At 51.0% G+C, this 8612-nt stretch overlaps 1 long non-coding RNA gene across 1 annotated transcript in view; it reads left to right on the forward strand.

Moving 5' to 3' along the window:
- Positions 1 to 7810, forward strand: part of LOC106895929 — a 29289-nt gene extending 21479 nt beyond the window's left edge. The window contains exon 5 of the long non-coding RNA XR_001413550.1: positions 7687 to 7810. This is a non-coding gene — a long non-coding RNA (uncharacterized LOC106895929). The remainder of the gene's footprint in view (positions 1 to 7686) is intronic.
- Positions 7811 to 8612: the final 802 nt, after the last annotated feature.

Here is an 8612-nt window from a genome sequence, read left to right on the forward strand (position 1 = left end):
GAACAACCCCAGCTCCCTCAGCCTGTCCTCGTAGCAGAGGTGCTCCATCCCCCTGATCATCCTTGTGGCCCTCCTCTGGACCCTCTAAGTTGGTAGTCTCTCTCCCACCCTCCTAGTGAGGACATCAATGTTGCCATGAAAGTGCTATGCCTGTGTATAGCTATTTCCACCCAGAAAAACTACTGTCTTGGTATAAAGACATGCCTAAGGCAGCCTGAAGCCTGGCAAAAAAGAGAGGATTGCATCCTCATGGTTTCACCTTACCAACGTGACATCTATGCCTGCATGCATGCACTTGTCTGCCTGCACGTGTATCTTCTCTAACAATCTTAGTTGGCTCCATTTCCAGCCTTTCTAAACCTGTAAAATCTCTGTTAGCTGCCACACAGGAGCATCATTAAGGCTATCTAGGCAAGACAATGATCCTACATGGCTTTTGTGGAGTAGTGTAATACTGGAGTAATTAACTCATGTAACTTAATGTGAATGCTCCCAGTGCCAAGAAGAAGGCACCTTTGTGGTCTCATGTCCTACCATCACTGGGCTGGTTCAATTGCTCTCCATAGGAGGCTTAGGCTTGGGGCTGCTCTTTGCCTTTGGGAAGGGGTGGATAGGAACAGGGTAAGAAGTGCACTCCCAGAAGGTTGCCTTCTTGGGAAAGGTGTACTTTCAGCTTTGCAGGTCCCTCTGCCCCATGGGGTTTCCTGAACCCCATCCAGGACGTGCCCTAGCACAGGGCTCACTCTGGATGTCAAGCTCTCCATGCAGATGACTTTCTGTAGCAATGAGCTCTTTGGACCTAGAAGAACGCACAGAGCACATCTTGGCTTTCCAGGGAGGCTCATCTGCCCTGGAACAAGACTGGCATTACCCTTTGGCACATCTTCAGAGCTTTTTGTGTTTAGCCCCCATGCCTCACCTGCAGCAACCAAGGTTAACGCTGGTAAGGCAAGGCATCCTTGATGTGTTTGTGAAACCCCTAGAAGCAGGCACTAGTTACTGAATCTCTAAAAGATCCTACCTGGCATTACCCTTTGGCACATCTTCAGAGCTTTTTGTGTTTAGCCCCCATGCCTCACCTGCAGCAACCAAGGTTAACGCTGGTAAGGAAAGGCATCCTTGATGTGTTTGTGAAACCCCTAGAAGCAGGCACTAGTTACTGAATCTCTAAAAGAAAGGTTTTCCTTGGTAAAACTAAACCAGCCCTTGCTGAGGGCCTACAAAGCAGAATCGTGGTTCCTGTTGCTTCTGAGTGGTTGGAGGGTGGATCTATTTTTGGCAACATGCAGGCACCAGACATTGTACTCAGCTCAAACATACATCTCTCCTATCCACCGGGGTTGTTAGCATAATCAAATATTCATTTACAGCACAAGTTGGCAAATATAGGCATGATATAAAGTAATTCACCCCTGGTGTGTATGATTTAATATGATTATTCAGTGCTTATAAATACTTAAAGGGAGGGTGTCAAGAGGATGGGGCTGGTCTTTTCTCAGTGGTGCCCAGGGAAAGAGGAAATGGGCACAAACTTGAACACAGGAAGTTCCATCTAAACATGAGGAGGAACTTCTTCACTTTGAGGGTGGCAGAGCCCTGGAAGAGGCTTTTACAGGGAATGGTTTTAAATTGGAAGAGGGGAGATTTACAGGGAACGGTTTTAAATTGGAAAAGGGGAGATTTAGATTAGATCTCAGGAAGAAATTCTTTGCTGTGAGGGTGGTGAGACCCTGGAACACGTTGCCCAGAGAAGCTGTGGCTGCCCCATCCCTGGAGGGGTTCAAGGCCAGGCTGGATGGGGCTTGGAGCAACCTGGTCTGGTGGGAGGTGTCCCTGCCCATTGGAGAGAAGTTGGAACTGGATGATCTTCAAGGTTCCTTCCAACACGAACCATTCCATGATTCTATGATTCTGATTCCTCTCCCTGGCACTGTGAGGAAGAGTGAGCACATCCTCTGTGCTGTGGTGTCCTGAGCCCTCAATAAGCTGCTGCCACCCTGCCTATTGGAGAGAAGTTGGAACTGGATGATCTTCAAGGTTCCTTCCAACACGAACCATTCCATGATTCTATGATTCTGATTCCTCTCCCTGGCACTGTGAGGAAGAGCGAGCACATCCTCTGTGCTGTGGTGTCCTGAGCCCTCAATAAGCTGCTGCCCTCTCTCAGAGAGACACGGATGGGTCCAGCACGTCCAAGCACCGGGGTCTGGATGAGACCCCAAGGTCACAGAAGAATAAAGCTGCTGTTTCTAGGTAGTTGCCTCTTCTCCCAACCACAACCCAGGCTGGCTCTGCCCTCCTCCCGTGCCACGTTGGCACTGCTTCTCTCCCATTTCCCTGCCCAAGGGGAAGTGCCACGGGGTGATGGATGCAGAGAGGCAGGCGTGTGACTGTGACACATTTGTTGTTAGTCAGCAGCAACGCTCTCAGGTTTCAAACTGGCCAAAGTGATGAGCCTCTGCCTCTAAATATTCCCTGGGGAGGCAGGAAGGGAAAGCAGATCCAACCGTGAATGGGCAGGGTGAAGCTGACCTTGCTCCCAGGGAGGAAAGGAGGGAGGAGAGGTTTTCAGGGAGACTTTAGAGGTGGGCAGAGGGTGCTGAGAGGAGCTGGGAGCCAGACAGTGTCCGTGGGAGAGCAGGGATTAGGAGGGGGAGGATGATCCCACAGGCTTCCAGCTGTATGTGCTCCGCAGGGTAGTGACTAATGCATTGCAAAGGGCCCAGCAAGAGTCCTGCCCCCAGCGTGAGCTCCTCTGTGGCCTCCCAGCTTGTGCTTGTGGCCACAAAGAAGCACAGAGGAGTAAGTGATGCCCTCGATGTCCCTGGGACTTGGTAGTTAGGTTTGCAGTCTTGGTTTCCTCTGAATGCGCTGGACCATGTACCTACCTGAGGTTCCTCAGCAGCTGCAGGATCAATGCCATAGGCATTTCTGAGACCTGTAGCTCATTTCTAGGCTTCCCACAGTGCAAAACCCCTTTGGTAGGTAGTGCTTCCCAGTGACCCCATCCCAAGTCAAATGGTTGTGGCAGGAGAGCAGATGGAGGAAAGCTGCAAATGTCACTGCAAATGTTGCTCAGATGCACCCAAGGAGCTCCACGGTGCTTTGGGAGGGCCCATTGCTTGCACCCTATGTGTGGTTCACAACAGGTGAAAGCGGTTCATTTGTGCCTTTCCAGATAATGACAACAGACCCACACTGAGCTTTGGGGTGGAATATTTGGTGATCTTAGCTGGGAGGTGAATAATCTGTGTATTTCCTCTGGTGTCCACACCACTTCTCTCCTGGGGCTTCCAGCACTGACCAAGGAACTCTAACAAATCTTCCCTCACCATCATTTTCTTCAGTGGGATCTCAGACTCTCTGAAGCCACTTCAGCCTTAGTTGAGCTTTTGAGGGCAATGGAGGAGAGGAAGCAGTAGCAGATTAGAAGTCGACTTACACTGTTCCATGTCTCAGCCATGCTCAAGCTTTTCACCCAAGAGCATGCCTGAAGAAAAATGAGCCTCCAAAGAGGAGCAGGCAGGGCTTGTGCCTTGTGGGATGGCAGAGAAGTGTCCATCTCTTCTGGTGACATGATGTTGCAGGACTATAATGGAGAGGACTCCACTCATCTCTGTGAATAAGGCTTCCTCCAACCTCAGATGAATGCTGAAATCACAGTACGTGAGACAAGAACATGGCCAACGCCATGGTCACACCTTGTTTGTTGTAAGATGTTCATCCTGCAACCCTTGCTGAGCTGCAAAGCAGGAAAAGCCTGTGCCAGGCACTTCCAGCTCTCTGTTATCCTAGCCCTTGGGATTGCTGTCTACAGCTTTTGGCTTCCAGTACAGCTTGGATTTTCTCCTGAGCAGACCTTCTGTCTCTGCCTTGAGTTTGTCCAGCTGTTATCAACATTTGTGCTTCCTTGATGACTCATGCCCTGTTCCCTAACCACATCCCCTTCTCCCTTCTTACCCCCACCCACCGCAACTGAGTCACTTGGCCTCCTGTCACAAGCTTGAGAGCCTCTTCCTTCAGTCATGCATGGAGACACTTCTGGCTTAGGCTGACGTAAGCTCCTGCTGACTTCCTTTTTTTGCAGCAGGCTTCCAAGTAGGAGCTTGCTGGCTATTAACGGGCTGGTCCTGACCTGCCTACATTGAGTGCTCATTGCCTAGACCAGATGATATACCCAGACTTTTTTGCTCCCTGTACATGCAAAGGAAATGCTGTAGTTCAGCGTTGTCCTCTCCACCACACGCCAGTTCCCCAGAGGTAACCAGTCCAGTCCTAAGTGTTACATAGACACTACCCAACAGCCATGGGCAGCACTCCCGAGTTTGGGAGATGTAAGACGTGGCTCATGGAGGTTAGAGCTGAGAAAACCTGGTGCTCAAAAGCCTTTCCCATCTTCTGACCCACCAGCAACCCATGGGAAGTGACTTTACGGTTTGTACCCCAGGTCCTGGCAGCTGAAGAGCAGCTCAGTCTAGTTGTCACCCAGCCAAATCTTTCACAAGCTTCACTTTCCAAGTGTGAAATGCAGCCACTGCTGGTCTTGCTTTGAAGGTCTGCCTCACAGCCAGAAGGGTCTGGGTCTGTGGCAGACACACCAGACCAACCTGGTGTTCAAGCTGGGTGTCTATTGGTAGCTATTTTCCTTCATGCTCCCCATCTATGGTCATTGTCTCCATCAATCATGCCAAGCTCTTACTAGATGTTTTTTCTTTGTCAATGGGCAAATAGAGAGGGTTTTATTTACTAGCTTCTCTTTATGCCAAAGCTTCTTTCTTTCTAACTTAAAGTAACTTGCCCAGGGGCTGTAATTTTTATGAAGTGCAGAATCAGTGGGGAAGGAGCTGAATCCTCCAAATTCTCCTGGCTGATCTGATACGTTACCTTGGCATCTTTCCCAGTGTCAGCATTGTCAACTGAAGAGTGTTTTCAGCTGCTCATGGAGGGCATTTTAGCACAAGGGGAACGCTGGAAATGGAGGTGCCTTGTGTCCTTGTGCCTGCTGAGGAGAGGGCTGCTGCTGGGCACCTTAATTGAGGGCCACCTCTGCCACGTTAGGTGAGACGTTGATGTAATGTTTCATCTCCCCAGTATCTTTGTGAAGCAACGTGGTGTAACTTCCCAGGGTGGGAGGGCTACGTTCGAGATAAAAACATAAACTTGTCTGTACAGGAATGCTGTAATGGTTATAAACTGGGGTGAGTTTTTGCCTGGGTGTCACGGTGGTGACTGCCCTTGATTTGGGGCAAGACGTACCGGCGAAAAGCAACCTCCAGACCCTTTCCTTGGAGAATAAATATGGTTGGGCGCCATATTGGGCTGTGAAAAACTGGGTCAATCCCTGGGCTGTCTTCTTCAGCCATCCTGAGCGAGCAGACATGGTCACAGCCAGGCATGGTGGAAGAGGAAGATGGCTACTGAAGAGTAAAGTGTAATTATATCCCCCCAAACAGCCCCCGCCAAATCTTTCAGACAAGTTTGGAAACCTTTGGATATTTCTTGTTGTTTTCCTGCATGGCACTTGATGAGGTGGGCTGGCTCACTGCCCTTGTCCCCTCCTATACCACCTAAGGTGGTATAAAGCTTTCTGCAGGGAAGCTGGACCCCCCCATCACCCACACACCCTCCCCGGTGGTCCCAGCTTGTCCCTCTGTGCTGAGAGTGATGGTTAGGAGCATTGGGCCACACTTTGTCCTGACCCCACGTTGTGCCAGGAGAAAATCCTCCTGATGTAAACACCTTTCTACTGGGAAAGTCAGGCTCATTACCACCTCACTGCCTGATTTACTCGGTTCTGACACGCTCCCTTTGCTGCCTCTGTTTTTTCTCCTGCAGCATTCGTGTTTTGCCAGGTCCACCCGTAGCTGCCACTTTTCCTCTCTCCTGCCTTGCCCTCCTTTTTATCTCTCATTTTATCTTTTTGACTCCCCTGCTGCATCTCATGGACTCATGAGCTCCCTTCCAGGCAGCTTCGTCCTGTGGCTCTGGCTTCTCCCTTGGACTAGAAGGGCTTTGCAGATGTGTTGGTGTAAATAATACCCCCTCGTCGCTGCCAGAAACCGCTAGACTGTCCCTCCCGCAGAGAAGGGAAGAAGAAATCCAGTGGTTTGGTTTCCTGGAGGATGATAGTGCTGTATCCCTCTGAAAAGCAGTTGTTCAGCTTCAGAAAGTATATAAAAATGACAGGAGTGGGATTGTTCCAAAATTTTTGGAGACTTGATGGAAATGCAGTTGTGGTAAGCCAGTCATGGCTCAGAAATGTCTTTTGTTTTACTGGTGGGGAGGGGTTTTTTTCCCTCTTTCTCCTCAGCTTCCCTTATAATTAGGTGCTGCAGGCTCAAAAGGCACGGCTTGCTTGCAGCCACTGCCTTCCCCAGGCACAGAGGGCTGAGCTCAGGTCCATCTCATGCCTGCTGCAGGCTACTGGGGTGATAGCTGGCCTTCAGGGTGAACCTCACTGGCCACCCTGGCACGTTGGGAGGTAGGCCGCATCCTTGTTATCATCAGGGGACGATACTCAGAAGTGAACATCAAGATCCACTTGATGAACACTCAAGGTCCACTTGAGTGAACATCAGGTGCCCACCTCACCTCAGCCTTTCATGCTGTTGAGAGACCCCAGCTCCCCTTGGTTTCAAAGTGATTGAGTCACTCATGGTTCATGCAAAGCCTGCAGCAGAGCAGGGGACTCAAATCTCAAGTTTCTCATGTCCCCGTGGACAATCTCAAGGCTGGCTGGGGTAAGCAGAGAGCCTTCTCTTGAGTTCAAAGGAAGGAGCAATGAAGTCTGTGACACACTGGAGACTACAGCAGAAGGCAACCAGTTGTGTGGCAACACCTGTGACATGGAGCAGCAGTGGTGGGGTTCACAGATGTGTTTGGGTGGAGCGGGTCTTCTAGGAAAGCCAGAAAGGCTGCAGCACGTGTGTGGTGGTGGAGGAGGAAGCAGAGAGAAGACATTCACAGAAAACAAAACTTGCTTGCAGGGTGAATGTGGGATTTTGGAGCTGGGAGCTTCCTGCTGATCTGCTTCTGCTGGGTGGAACCACACGTGCAAGTTCTTTGTGGAAAAAAAGGGAACTGGTGGGAAGAACCCTGCCTGGTGCTTTGCAGACCAACTCAGTGAGGCCTGGGTTTGGCTCCAGCAACCAACCATTGCCAGAGTGTCTTCTTACCCAGGGGTCCCATGGGTACTGGCACAAACATAGTTGAGGTGGTTTCCTACAGATGCAGTGGGCAGGCCAGGCTTGCATAGCTTCTGAGACCAGGGCACTGCATTCATCATGGTTGAAAGCCTCCACTAAATCAGGCGATTTTCTCCTCCTTGGGTTATGAAGCACCAAGCTTCAGCCTTTGCCTAAATATTTCCAAAGTCCTTTGGGGAAGGCAGTAGCAAAAAAGTGCACTGTAAAGTATGATGGTCCTTCAGGAAGACCCAGCAAGTTGGGGAGATGGCATGACAGGAACTTTTCCAGGCTTTGTCCTGGAGCAGCAGAGGCTGGCTGTGCCTGGTGCTGGTTTTCTCCTGCCTGGGGTGGTGGGGACAGGCCATGGCAGGGCTGGGTTGCAGGAGGCAGGATGGTTCACACCTAGCCAAAGAGCATCACGACACCTGAGCCAAATGAACGCAGTGCCTTGCAGCCCCAGATTTATAAACCTTTCTTCTTGTCTCTGTTTGCAAACCAGGAGCAGGTCTTCAAGCTGAGTTTTTCCAACCCCCTTCAGCTTCTGTCCCTGCCTCTTGCCTTCCTCCTGTGAAGACATCAGATGCTGGAGCTGCTCCAATCCCTCCCTGCAGGTCTGTTTGTGGGCAAAAGGTGGGATCTTTAGCAGGGAAATCCCTGTTTAACCACACACAGCACTGCATGTCTGTGGGATTCCCCAAGGGGAAGAGGGAGGCACAAATTAAAGCTCCGTCCAGGCTGGGCCCCAAGTGCTCTCATCATCTCAGGCTCAGAAGAAGGTTGGGGGGACCAGCAACAAAACATGAGGTCTTTGGTCTGGGAAAAAACTTCTTCACGGTGAGGGTGACAGAGCCCTGGAAGAGGCTGCCCAGGGAGGTCGTGGAGTCCCCTTCTTTGGAGATTTTCACGACCTTCCTGGATGCCATCCTGAGTAACATGCTCTGACAAGCTCTAGGCAATCCTGCTTCAGCAGGGGAGTTGGACTAGATGATCTCTATGGTCCCTTCCAACTCTAAAAATTCAGTGAAAATTCAACTTATGAGAAGAGGCAGGAAATTCCCCAGCGCTGGGGATTTCCTTCAAATGAAGCTGCTGTAGGAGGCTGCCTGCAGAGGACCTTCCTCAGGGCTTGGGTGATCACCAGCTGGGGCAGGCAGGGGACCTCCAGCAGCAGGACCACAGAGCCACAGCTCTGGGCAGTGCTGTCTCACTCATGTTCTGGAAGGCTCTTTCCTTGCCATGGCAGGAGGATGGTCCATTGCACCTGCATTTATCACAGCCAGCCGTCCCTTCCCCTGGTCTGGTGGCACCACTGGGACAGTGACATCTCCTGGGGCCGTGCCTATGGGTGGGGGGTGTCCTGTATAAGAAGGACCCAGCAAGGCATGGCCAGGGATACAGGGCAGGATAGATGGCTAGATGGTCGCA

Source organism: Calidris pugnax, unplaced genomic scaffold, assembly GCF_001431845.1.
Source record: "Calidris pugnax isolate Ruff unplaced genomic scaffold, ASM143184v1 scaffold210, whole genome shotgun sequence".
In the NCBI taxonomy this organism is placed as follows: Eukaryota; Metazoa; Chordata; class Aves; order Charadriiformes; family Scolopacidae; genus Calidris; species Calidris pugnax.